Raw genomic sequence first — 13,352 nt, forward strand, 5'->3', positions numbered from 1 at the left:
CCAAGCGCAGTTTAAAGCTAGTTCAAGTAGATATGGGCACACTGGACCGCAGGGGTTGCCTACATCAAGTTGACAGCTTGGCATTTGAAAGCCAACTGGAGGGTGCTTCAAACCAGCACACCACGAATGGCAGTGTGTCTGGAGCTGCTCCATGAGTGGGTCAGCCCTCTGCGTGTCCGCAGCCACGGAGAGAGCAGAGCAGGAGCCTCCTCGCTGTCCCCCCCGTGCCCTAGGGCACTATCTTGTGGCTGGGGATCCAGGGACAATTTAGTTCCCCTGAGGATTTCACAAACAGTCGACAAAAGCAGGAACCCCAGAAGGAGGTGACAAAATGATGGTAAAGCCTGTGGGAAAAAGCAGCCTCTTTTGACAGAGGGACAAGTGACAAGTCCTCATGCATGCTTGACAAAGGATGCTGGAAATCTGGTGGCCATTCCTGCTGTCAGCACCTCCCTCTCCAAAAACTGTTTCAGACTTCCCTTCCCCTCCTCCAAAAGATCCAACTGCCTTAAATTCTGCCTTGTGCTGCTGTAACAATGGAAGGGCTCTTGCTTTCTGCTTACCAATGAGGAACCAATGTCCAAAAAAAAAAAAAAAAAGCACCATGGATTGGAGGCAGAGTTTGCAAGGAGAGGCCGTAGCTTTTATCAGACAAACTGACAGAGCCAGAAAAACAGCAGGCTGAATTTTGGGCACAAGTGGCTTTCTTCAAGGTCTCTCTATGTTGTACACAGGAGAAGCCTGTACTTAAAGCAGAGTGTTCCAGGTTTTTTTCCTAGGCTGCACCTTGAGTTAAAAACACCGCTGGCTGAAGGGCTGGAAAAACAGTAAGTTCAAATGGTAAGGCATCTAAGAGAGGGATTTCCAAAAAGGTGGGGAAGAAACCATCAAAGCAAGACTTCCAAATTGCTCAGTGCTTTTTGGGCAAGGAAAGTTTTCCAAGATCTGACTCCAGGACAACTTCAAGACAACGATATCATCAACATGTGATGCTGGCTCAGTCCCCACTGCTCCAACATGGGTCCAGGTAGGCAGGAGACTGAACTGGATTTCAGACCAAAGCACAACAGCAGATCTGAACTTCGTGTTCCTTTTACACACCACTCACATTGTGAAGAAGGCATGAAGCAAAACTTCCCCTGAGCTAATGTACACCTATTTTAACTCTTTTCCAGCAGACAAGGGCATGAAAGGGACTCAACACATGGAAGAGTCAAGCCTTGCACCTCAGTCACCACAGCTTGATCCTCCACCTCCCAACAGCAGCAGAAAGACTCTGGGCTTTATCCCAGGCCACTGCTGGAGCATGCAAGCACCTTTTGCACCTAATATTGCAACACCTCCCAGGCTTTGCGGATTCTTTAGCAGTGCTGCTTTGGGGGGTCAGATACCTGCTGGGTTTGATGGAGGGATGAAGGTCACTTCATTTGACAGAAGAACACACAAAAAAGGATGAGCTGTTCCCTAAGGACAAGCACTGTGTAGATTTGCCCAGCCTCACCCAGAAGACTGCTTCCTCTCACACCTGAAGTACGCCCTAGGATGTCACCAAATTCACAGATCTCACAGTCTGCAATGTGCTCGTCCTCTGGCTGCCCAAGAAGTGAGGCAGCACTTATCTGTGTTTCGCAGATGGGTCACTAGAGGCAGAGAGACAAATCCCCATCTTCCCTCTGCATAAACTCCTCAAAGCACCAGGTCTGAGGATTTCATGGTGTTCAGGCACCTGAAACTGGGTCCAATGTCACCCAGAGCAAAGAACCAACTCTCAGATTTCAGAATCCAGGCTAAGAGCCCTGACCACTGGCCACTCTTGCCACATCCTGGCTAGCTAAGATTGCTCTCCTAGGTTTCATCCCAGTCTTCATGCTCTGGACTGTCTCAGAGGAGCCGCTTGTGCTGCTGACAGAACAAAATTCAGCCTTTGATGACATTGGCACTTCCTCCATTAGTTGCTTTGAAGATTAGGGCCAGAGCCTTCGATGGGATTCAGAAGCTGATGGGGAGCCAGTGGAGCAGCTTGAGCTCCTGGAGGCCTAGCCCTTTGGGGAGGTGAGTGGTCGTGCTTTGCACCAGTTGGCCCCACAACACTGTTTCTACTTTCAGCTTCTGCTACAAGGCACAGAAGCACAGCCAGATTGAGCCAAGCAACAGCATCAATACAGTGGACAAAACTGTCCTCAAGCTGGAGGGAAGGTGGCAGCATCTCTGGAAGCAAGCATTGCTGGTCATCACGGCTAGCAACAAGGCTGAAAAAAATGGGATTCTCCAAACCACACCCACACTTCAAGGCAAGCATGGTGACAACAGAAGGCAAAGGGTCACTGTGGGCTTCAAAGCCCCATGTTTTCCCCTGCTTCCCTTCCATCCTCAGCTTGACTCAGCTGCTCATACCTGCATCCCACAGCAGCAGCAGCTCTGGTGGTTGTGCCTGCTGCCAGCTGGAAATGAGAAATATATCCATGGCATCTCATCTCCCCTCCTGGTGAGGAGTCCCTCTCCTCCCATCCCCACACATCCCCCAACTGCCCCTGCCCTACAGTGCTGCCTGACCTGGGGATGTGGAGCAGCAGCAAGAGCAAGGTCTCCCTGAGGTAAAGCAGGTAGAGTGGGGCCAAGAGCACCAGGAACGCTGATGGGAGTCCAGAGCGGGAGTGTGCTGGCATGGTTTTGGTTCCTCTGCATGTTTTTCACTGGATCAGCTCTGCACTCACAGTGTTAGGCACTGCACGCCCACAAACATGCACAAAGGGACCATCTTTGCTCTAATCTGTACAATTTGAGCACTGAATAGCAGAGTTCTGCACACAGAGCTCAGGGTCTACAAAACATCCATCCCCGCAGGCACATCCCCTCCCTGGCCCTCCCAGCCAGGAGCTGTGGAGCAGCACAGCTAGATTTCACCTGCACCCACCACCAAACCCTACAGCATCCCCTAGGACAGGTCCCTTTGCCCATATTCCTTAAACCCCTTTGGGGGCTGCCAACTCAAAGGATGCTAAAAAAGGAGGCGCACAGACCACAAAAAGCCACAGAACCTCTCTCCAGTCAAGCTGAATCCCCAAACCAGGGAGGAGATCCACGCATGCCAAACTTGCTTCCAAAGCATCTCCCTCCTCCAGGAGCCAGGGCACAGGGGCAGTGAGACACTCTGTGACGTGAAGTGACACACACCGAAGTAACATGTGGCACAGTCACAGCAACTCTATTAATTTAAGTTAATTTCCTGCACTTCTGTCTTAGTTTTCCAGCAGATTCAGGACTTAAAGGTTAAAGCGTAACCTTGTCTCAGTAGCTTGCTATTCGCTCCATGCAAATGTCTACCTACAGCCTGGTAATTACATGCATTTCCAAAGAGCCAATCCGCCGTCAGCCTGACAGATACTGATCTTCCCGTTTTATTTTTAGCTCTGTGCTTCCCCCTCTAGATGCAAAAAAAAATTCTGTTTGTTCCATCTTTTGCTGCAGCCTCTTTTTTTCCCCGGCTCACCAGCCAGCTCCCGTCTCAGCCGGGCTGGAGCTGGGAGCAGCGTGGGGCAGCAGGCTGGGCAGGCGCTGGGCTCCTGGTGGGACCCCTGCACGGGTCCCCACCACGGGAAAGCGGGCAGCGGCTCCTTTGGGGCCACCCAGGGAATGTGTCCTCTCTGGCAGAGAGGGGTGTTGAAATGGGAAACTCCAGTGACACAGAGAGCTATGCACCCATTTGCAAGGGAGCTGGACGCTTTCTCCTGGGAACACCTCCAGGTCGCCCACATCCAGCCAGGTGACAGCTCAGAGAAAAGGGGCCAAATCTGGCAAAATCCAGCCACGAGCTAGTGGCTCTGCGAGTTCAGGATTTGCCATCTTGCAGAGGTGGGTGGCTTCCCTGGCTAGCTATGTGGAGCCACCCAGAAAGAGGAGGCAACGCTGGGAGGGCAGGCGGTGGAGGCAGGTCAGCCACGCAGACAAAGCTTGGTTGATGCTTCCAACCCCTACAAAGGGCACATGTGAGACTAAGTGTGTCTGGTGCCACTGAGGCCAGCACACTGTCCTCCTCCCTGAGCTGCTCCTGCGGCTTTGGGGAGGAGCCAAGGTGTGCAAACCATAGAAATGTGTGTCTTTTAGAAGTTTATCCCCATGGGGTAGCCCACCACCAAAGAGCAGCCCAAAAGGCTGATTGTGAACCATAAGGCTCAGAAGAAACGGCCATCAGGTTCTTCTTCTTTGCCTTTCCTTTTGGAAGGAGTCTGGAAGAGGGGATGGGTTGGGCTTTGAGGGGAGAGGTCTGCATGCCTCTCTCCCCCTCTCTCTCTCAAATGCATATTTTAGATTTAAACCAGATTTGCACAAACTTTAGTCACGTGACAGAGAAAAAAAGACGCTGAACCTCAGAAGTGACATGCAAGGAAAGGGCTGGCTGTCAGCACTACAGCACGGGGGCCAAACTCACCGTGGCCAATGCTGACCATGGGCCACACGGTGCAGCTTGCGAACGTTAAGGGGTTGAAAAGTGTTTACACAGAGCAGAGAAAGGAAACCTGCATGCAGGTAAGCCACATAATAAAATGCATTAAATAAACAGCTGGAGAGAAAGAAGAGCAGGGATGGGATGAAGAAGGAAGGGTTGAGTGTTGCAGTTGCAGCCTCTACGAGACTGCAGTAAACACCAGAAGAACTGGGGCTGATGCATCTTCCCAGCGCTATGGACGCTTCTCTAGTGTTCACCCTTGCATTGGCTCCCAGCTCCAGCCTCGGCTGCATGGGAATCATAATTACGTCTCATACCTGCAGGGAAAGGATTGCTTGTCTTGTTATACTTCTTAGCATCCTCCTCGTCACAATGGCATTAAAAAAAATAAATCAAGAAATTATCCCTACACGGTTTTACACTTCCAGGGGAATCTTTTCAAATCTCGCTAGTGATTCCCCTCCTTGAAATTTTGTAAGAAACAAAGCACACAACACTCAAAAGCAGCTTATCCAGCAATCTTCAAACATTTTCAACAGGTGGTTTTGGACAGTTACTAAGATCAAGGATTTTACAGAGATCTGGGCTCCACTGTCCCAGGCTTCCCCTCCCATGGCTCCTAACCCGAAGATCGATCTCACACGTGACCAGGGGAGCAGGAGCCATCTCAGCAACTGGAGTGGGCACTGGGAGAGACCACAGGATGACAGAGCAGACAGCACAGAGGGGAAGGTAATTATCCCCATTACAGAGCTGGAAGATCCAAGGAACAGATTTTGCTATGTACTCAACAGCTCACAAGTCAGGAATCAAGCTCAGATCCCAAAACCTCATCCTTCTGCACCAAAATAAATAAACTAATCAACCAACCTGCCTCCTGTCGAGGAGGAGTTGGGGAAATCCCAAGGAGCCTTTCCACCCTCCACCCAGATGCAAGCCCTGGCTGAGCTCTGCAAGAACCAATACCTCCCATGCCAACAAGTTTAGCCAAAGGAATTCAGGGCAATGAGAAAAGGCTGGTGCAAACCTACCCCTTCACCACATTCCTGCAAAACATCTTTAAATCTGAGAGCTTCGCATAATTGTGTTTGAAACAATCCAAGCGTGGCACTGCCAGCCTTTCGTTTGAGAGTTGCTTTCTTGCTGCTGGCTCATTTGTTTGGGTTTTTTTTAACCGCTATTCAGTCTCCATTCTCCTTTGTGCGTATTGTCCCCACCTTAGCTTGAAATTTGAAAGGCTAGGTACCCCCAAGCCTCTTTCCTTGCATTTACACCCTTCTTTCATAGAGAACGACAGTCTCTGCCACACGTCATTTAACCGAGGACTGCACCCAGGGCTGCAGTTGTTCTCTCGCATCCTGGACACCCTTGCAAAGCAACCAGCAGAATCCAGGGCCTTAACTCTTTTAGCCTCTCCTCCCACACTTAATCTCTCAGGCTCCATGTCATTGCAGTACTTTTCTCCAAATCCCTTCCCAGTGGGTTTATACTTGAATGTCATTGCAGCGCCTGGGCTTGGGTGCTGGAAAAGAGTGCTTGAGCACAAGCAAAAGAGAAAGAACCAGGGTAGGGTCTCCAGGGCTGCCTGACACACGGCCTCATCATCTGTTGCCCCAAAAATATCAAAAGGCAGATTTTGCACTTACACAAGATGTGTGCAACAGAAGGTTTTAGCCCTTCTGTGACTGCAGCTGGCTTCAGAGCTGGGTCCCCACCGACACCATTTTGACCAGTGCTCTCCAGTCCTGTGGTGACATTTATTCCAAGTCTTCCAGCTCTCCAAGTGTTCTGCAAGAAGCTCTTTCCCTCTGGATGTCTGTTGCAGTTCCATCCACTTGCCATTTTCCAGGTCACATGGTTATATCTGCCCTCTTACAGCTAACCTTCCCAGACTTCCTCTGTGTTTCTTTCCTCTTTGGCTTCTCCATCTTTCTGCAACTAATGAACACACCATGCTCTGGGAGAAGGCTGTAAACAGGACATGGACCATACCAAGCAAAATCCCACGATGGAGGATGTGACCTGCCAAACAAAGCTGGGCTTGCAGTCAGACTCTTGGGCAGGTGCTGGCTGCTCCCCATCACTCAGTCTGCGTCTGCTCATCTGCACCTTTCGTTTACAGCATCTCACCACAGTATTTCGACCCATAACTGCATATACCTCCAGCAAGACATCCGGAGGTACTGCGTGAAACCAGCCATGGAGCATTGTGCCCATTGAGCCCCCTGGGGCTGCTCTGACCCCCAATAAGCCCTCACATGTGCTATGCCATGCTCCTCCTCATGGCCCTGCAGCCTTCTGCAGCACCAGCTCAGACACCACAGAAGCAAATGCTTAACTTCAGATGCATTGCTGAGAGCCACCAAACACCACCTCTCTCCCAGTGCCAGCCCTGTTCCTTCGCTAGAGACTCCAACCACACCGACAGATGGAAATTGCCCAGCTCAACCTATTTTGCTCCCTCCATCCCCCTTGTCCCGGGCTTTCCCACCCATCCTATGTTTCTCCTATGTCCCAGGTGAGATACGAGCTCCTGCCCCGCAGCGGGGATGTCTCCAGCCTGCTGGCACAACATCCCAGCACCAGATGCATGGACTCAATGGAAGCCTTTCCTCTGACTTCAGCAGCCACTGGCTTCATTCCCCTATTACTCTTGGCCTCTCTGGGGGGGCTCTGAGGGAATCCTCATGGGTTGCTTTTCTGTTTGGGAGCTCATGATTGTATCTGACAAGGTCTCCTAATCGTCTCCACTGATTTTACTGGAGACTGATTTTAAAAAGAGCTCAGCAACTCAGTCACTTCAGTATCATTGCTGAATTCACCTCCCTCATTTATTAATGGGCCTACTTTTGCTCTTCCTCCCCTGATATGTTTGCAAAATCCCTTTTTATTTCTCTTAACCCCTTTGGCTAACACTAACAAGCAAAAACTCAGCAATATTTGATATTATATGTGTATAAATAAAAGCAGGAAAAGATCTTATTCACTCCTGTTACAGCTACTAAAGCAGGCCTAGGGCTCTGGAATAGCAGCTTTACTGCATATGTTAAATATCTCCATTGCTTTATTAATGCACAGTGTTGGAATTTTATTGGATAGTTTGGGTTATTTACCTTATAAAGTAACATGGGCATCACAAACCATAAAAAGAGGGTATTTAGTACCTTCTCCTTAAGTCTGCATCTCCACAAACCAAGTGAACGCAAGACCACAAAAACAAAACCCCATGTGCTATGTGTTCTTTCTTTTACAAGAGGGGGAGAGGGGAGACCAGCAGTTATCCTGGCACCAACCCCATCACATGTTTTTACTCAGGAGGAATTTGGATGGGCAGTTTCCAAACAGAAATCCCAGCCTGCTTTTATGGCCATGACAATGGCCAGCAAGGGCATAGCACCACTAGTCTGGCTAGAAAGAGGTTCTGGGGTGGCCCTTCCTCACAACCCAAATCCAGAGGTGCCAGGAAAGAGGAGAAAAAAAACCCAAACAGCTAAAACCAAAAACCACAGAAGCCATTTCCAAGAGGGAACTGTCCGTCTTTGGTATTTTCATTGACTTCTCAAACATTATTAAAATGATGCCCTGAACTGTCAGTAAAATTGTAATAATCAGAACCACTCAGGAGAGTGACAAAAAAACCCACTTCCAAAAGTCTTTAAAAGAATTAAAATAATCTGGATAAATCACATCAGACTTGATGAGAGGTCAGCCTCCTAACTCTGCAGGCTGGACTTCTATCTATCTGCCTTTAAATCGCTGCCTCAAAGATTCCACAACCCGAGCACCCAGAGACTACCTCTGGTTCCCTGCAGAGATGACCACAAGCACAGGAGATAACTTGAAAAAGCTGCGCCAGGGTCCCATCCCCAAATCTGCGTTACGGCTCCCTTGGGCCCCAGGACAAAGGGGGTCCCATGGGAGCAGCAGCGGGGCTGGGTGAGATCAGCCCCGACGAGTGTGTTTTGGAGCTGTGGGACATATGTGCTGGAAGCCCCAAGCAGAAATTCACAGCATTTCCCTTTCAAGATTTAAAGCTGGGGTGAAGGGAAAACATAAAACAAAAAGAAAGAGATTTATCCCAGAAAACAGAGCGGCATTTGAGCCTCAGTAGGGCAAAGCTGAGCCCACATCCCAAGCGCCTGCTGCCCTCACCTCCTGCAAGCCGTCACGATGGTAAGCCATCACCCTATTTATTTGCTGCCTTCTCCTGCTCTCTCAGCAGGCACTGCCCTCCCACACACCGCTGCTACTGAAGGGAGGGAGAAGATGCCGAGAGAGAAGCCAAAAACGGGCACATGGGGCTCAATGTCTGCCTCGGTTTCTCCCGCTCCAGCCAGCACTAACCCCCAGGGGGACCAAGAGACGGGAAGGTGTCTGGCACGAGGTGACCTTTGCCGGACAAAGCCCTTCCCAGGGGCTGAGCGTGCGGTGCAGCGATGGGACGAGCCAGGGGAGGAAGGATGCTCAGACGCCACATCTCCTGGGCACACAACGGCTGGGCAGGGAAGGAACCAGGCAACACAGCTGCAGGGTGAAATCCTGTTCAGCACGGCGGGCAATTTGGCATGAGCTCAGGTCACCCCCAGCAGGGCCAGGGCGATGGGTGACAATGCTGTCCCTGCTTCACCCCTGCAAACACTTCTCACCCTTTTTTTGAGGGCACAAAACCCAGGGAGCCCAGACTTTCCCCATCACCCTCCACCACGCTCCCCTAAGTGCAAAACTTCCCCCCACCACCTATTTTTAAACCCAGCCCAGTCCAAGCAGGGGCTGAGATCCTTTTTTTCCCTTTTTTTTCGTGGGGGCTGCGATTTTAGGCAGCGGCAGGGAGGCAGGAGCACCTGCTGCAAGCCGTGCCGGAGCCACGCATGAGGCTGCCTGCAGACCGCGGGCAGCGGCGGAGAGGGAGGGCGGGTGAGCAGGCTCCCCTTGCAAAGTCTGTCCTGTGCTGTCTAATAACACAAGGTGTCATTGTATACCCAAATCAGTGCCTGGAGCTTTATTTATAACAACTGAAACACAAAACCCAGCAGGCCAGAAGCGGCAAAGGGAGCAAGAGACCAGGGAAGGCAGGGAAGGAGCCGGACAAAAGCTCCCGATATGCCAGGATTTGCCTTGAGATTTTCAAGCTGGACTGAGGCTGGGGGGACACACGGGGAGCCACAGGAGGAGGAAAGAGAGATGAAGGGCAGGGGAGAGGGAGCTGGCAAAGCAGCGATGCTTCCCCGGCTGCAGCGAGGCGCTGAGGCCATCTCCACCACGGAGCCCTGTGTGGAGCGGCAGGGGGGCTTCACTCGCAGCCCCCCCCGACAGCCAGCAAAGGGAGGTGGGGGGAGGCTCCAGCTCCCCCAGGACTCTGGCTTTTACAGCTACTCCTTTTTAAAGGCTATTTGTGGCTTTTTAGCCACCTCCTCATCCCCGGAAGAGCTTTGCAGCTCAACAGCTGGCTCCAGTGGACTCCCTCTTGCATTGGAATAGGCTGTATCTGCAAACTTGGCAGGAGCTGTCCCAAAGGGACTCACCCAGCACGGCAGGCAGCAGTCCCGGCGCACTCCCTCGGGCGCAGGTCCTATCAAACCCAACACCGGCAGCTTGCACGACCCCGCTCTTGTGAGAAGCTGAGCACCCTGAACTCTTGCTGAACTCAGTGGGAGCAGAGGCGGCTCAGCAGCAAAAGTCCCAACCCTGCACTTACAGCATCGGGAGATGTGCTCTCCTCGGGTGGGTCCAGATGTTATCACCACTGCTGCCACCCCTTCGTTCAACTGCTCCCTTGTGCCGGAGGCTCCCGCTGCACGGCATTGCACAGCGTGCACGGCGCTGGTGGAACAGCTGTCATGCTCTCCTCCATGGCTCCTGGGCAAAGGCTGGCAGCTTTGCCTAAACCCCCTTTTCCCCAGCAGCTGGAAGGCAGCCACTGCCAGACTTTGCACTGAATCAGCTGAGGTGGGAGCATTCATGTCCCATTCTCCTGACTCACCGTGGAGGTGGTAGGCAGCAGCGGGAGGGAAATAATAAACAGCTGGAGGGGGTAAAGGGGGAGGTAACATCTTAAGGAGTTGCAGCCAGGGATGCTGTTTGGTGTTCACCTCCCCTGCAGACAGATATTTAAATCTCCAGGTGCAAAAGCCACTGAAAGTTCAGGCTGAGTCAGAGCTCCAAAATTTGACCAACTAACAGGTAAGGGAACGGGCCCATTAAGAGACAAAGCTGAATCCCGAGCCTGTCTCGTTGGGGGCTGCTTTGGTCCAGCTTTGCTTCTGCTGGAGACAGTGGGAGCCAAACCACGCTCCCTGCAAACAAACCAGAGCCAAGCTACAAAAGCATCCATAGAGAAAAAAGGCTCCCATTAACTTGACCAGGACCTTTAAAATCTCCCTTTCCTCCTACTCTGTCCCAGTATTGGTCTCAGATGTTTTCTGGCTCTTCACTTGATGAGGGGAAACAAAACAACACCAAACGCACCAGGCACAAGGGGAAGCGGCTTTTGTGTTCCTTCACCAGCCAGCACTCACCCAGCACCAGCCCAGCTGCACCAGCTGCCCCTGGCCCCCCAAAGCCTACCTGCAGGATTACATTTGCAAAACTGTTGCCCAGGAAATGTGCAACTAAAATCTGTGAAATAAGCATGCCTGGAATCAGACATTCCCAGTGTAGTTAAACGACCGTGCCTTGAAATCTGCCTCCACATTTAGCCACGCTGCCACATACAGAGCTACAAAACAAAACGCTTGGCTTGCCTCACATCCCGGCCTCGACACCGGGAATCTTGTTCCCTTCAAACAAGCAGCCCAGACTCCTTCCCCCGGGGGCTTTACAAGTGCAGCAGCAGGAGGAACTGTGAGATCAGGGCCCTAACGCGTACAAAATCAGTCCCAGGCTCCAAGCGCGGGGTACTGCCTGCGCAACGAGCTGCAGCCGCTCAGGAAATAAAGCCCTGGCTGTCTCCAGGCAAAGGAAACAGAGAACCAAGACGCTGGAGTTCCCCGTCCCTTCCACCACGTGTGCCTCCTCACAAGAGGCAGAGCCAGCAGGGACAACATGACCCCAGCGCCTTGTTCCAGCAGGATGAAAACAAGAGGGGAACGGCGGGACCCCAGCAACACCCACTGAGGTCTGCCCGAAAGAGCCTGGAGCCTTTAGGGCAAGCAAACCATGGCAGACCCACAGGGAGCATCAAGGGGGAGAAACTTGGGTCCCCTCAGCCCACGTGAAAGCTAGAGACACTGTCACCGGTTATTCCAGAAGAGGGCCTGGAAAAGCCTGAGCCCCACTGGAAATTTCCAACAGGTTATTTCAGAAGAGTTTGTCCTGTGTGGTAGGAAGGCAGGATTTTTTTTTTTTTTTTTAAAGATTTTTGTGGATGGGAATATGTCTCCTTCCCCTCTCTGAGCTTGCCATTCCAGTCTCACATCTTGCTAGAGCAAACCACAGGGACATGGCCTTCCCGCTTGTCTCTTTTCCCTGCAGCAAACAAGTTTTTACTCCATTTTTCCTTCCTGGGGAGACAGAGATGCATAGGAAGGTGAGCAGCAGAAAGGCGGGTCTCCATATGAAAGCACGGCTCTGCTGCAGCCCCCAGTCACTCACCCAGCATCCCCAGCACTGGGGGGAGAGGGCAGGGCCAGGAGCTCCCTCTGAGCTCAGCTGCTTCGCAGGTTTCACTCAGTACCTACACCTGTGAAGAGACACTGTGTGATCCAGAGGGTGTTGCCTTCCCCAAGACAATTAGGTTGTGTTTGAACCACGACCTCAAGGAATCAGATTAATTACAGCGATGTCGAGCATGACTTCGTCTACAGGGACAAGTAATGTTTGACATCCCTGCCAGCTGGTTACAGGGCTGGATGATGAGTGAAACCTGGATGGTCCCTCCCCAGGCTAGTTTATTGGCGTATGTTCAACGATGGTGCAGATTTTGGGGAGAACAGCCTGCACAAAAGCCTCAGCAAGCAAAACCTTACACCAGAGCATCCACACACCAGCCAGGTAGAAGCCTCATAACAGTGTCATGCTGACACACACAATTTGAACCAATGGCCAGGTAGAAAGCCAAGATCTTCCAGCAAGCAATAGCCAAGTTTTATGGAGCATCCGAGCAGCGGATGACTTAAAGTGTTGTTTTAACACACAGATTGGGAGGTCTTCTCAGGGAAAGGCAACAGGTCTTGCATGTGAAATATCATGTTCCCCAGCCTGATTCATGGATTTTAGCTAGCACAGAAATATCTGATAATATTTCTCACCTGCTGATGGGTCTTTCCCATAGGAGGCTGACTGAGGTCGGTCCCAGAGTCACAGACGGACCTACAGGCTGGGATAAGGTTGCCCTGAAGGGTCAGTGTCTCCCTTCCCAGCCACCCTGCCTGCACCACCCTTGCTCCGGGGCTGCCCACCTCCTCCTGCCAGGCAAAGCTCTGCCTCAAGAAGTCTAAAACGGTAACAAAAAAACCCCCACAAAACCCCAAACCCCAAGCTGATCTTTGAGGCCAGAAAAGGGTTTTGAAGCAAAGGGGAAGGGGGGGAGGGGGGGAAGGAATCTGAAGTTGCATCACTTGGAAATACCCGAGTGCTTTGGAGGTGTATGTACATGTTCTGCTTTCCTACTGTTTCTCCAGGAACCTACTTGAGAACAGCAAAGTGACACCAAAAGGAGCCCAATGACATTTGCCTGAAGCAAATAAAAACAGCCTTGAATTTAACCCAAATTAGCCCACGTGCAAAATACTCCCTTCCTTGGAGCTAGGCACTTTGGGAATTTGGAGCTCCAGGCAGATAAGTAGGGTAAGAGAGGTTTGAAATATAAATCAATCAAGAGTTTTTGCCCTTTGGCTGGGCTCAAAACCAATCCAGAGATGTTCTCCATGGTATTTCAAACATTTCTCAGAACATGGAACTAAACCTA

This window comes from Falco rusticolus, chromosome 9 (assembly GCF_015220075.1).
Source record: "Falco rusticolus isolate bFalRus1 chromosome 9, bFalRus1.pri, whole genome shotgun sequence".
In the NCBI taxonomy this organism is placed as follows: Eukaryota; Metazoa; Chordata; class Aves; order Falconiformes; family Falconidae; genus Falco; species Falco rusticolus.